Here is a 676-nt window from a genome sequence, read left to right as displayed (position 1 = left end):
TATTGAATTCGCGCCTGATCGCGTGATTAACTAATTTTCTCTTGAGTCATTAGATTTCCGGACAACGAGATTTTTCAGTAGAGAGGCACTCTCTATAACGTGCCTGGCGCTCAATTTTTGTTCCCGTTTTCGATAGGCGAGATGCCTGAGTTACGGTTAATCGCGCATTAGATTTCCTTTTATCGTTTTCGCGGAATTACGCGGATCGGACGAGCGACGAAGTTGCACCACGCTCGTGAGTGCGGTCGCAGCTCATAGAAACGAACAGTAACAACACTACCACGATGTTAGAGTCGTACTGAACGTCCATAATTATATTTACAGGAAAGAATGATATCATAAGTATAATATTTTCCAAATAACCTCTAATAATAAAGTGGTGGTGTGGAAAAAAATACCATACACGACAAACAGCGTGTCACATATGAGTGTATGTTTATATGTGTGTGTGTGCGTGCGTGCGTGCGTGCGTGCGTGCGTGCGTGCGTGCGTGCGTGCGTGCGTGCGTGCGTGCGTGCGTGCGTGCGTGCATGCGTGCGTGCGTGCGTGCGTGCGTGCGTGCAATCTTCTCATTTTTGGAATAAAAGGGCGTGCTGCGCGCAACGATAGATACATATCATTACTTTTCGAGAATATCTTAACGAGTCGGATCTCCGGTTATATCACGTGTGTGAAG

Source organism: Wasmannia auropunctata, unplaced genomic scaffold (assembly GCF_000956235.1).
Source record: "Wasmannia auropunctata unplaced genomic scaffold, wasmannia.A_1.0 LD336078.1, whole genome shotgun sequence".
Classification (NCBI taxonomy): Eukaryota; Metazoa; Arthropoda; class Insecta; order Hymenoptera; family Formicidae; genus Wasmannia; species Wasmannia auropunctata.
Note: the sequence above shows the minus strand (reverse complement) of the source record.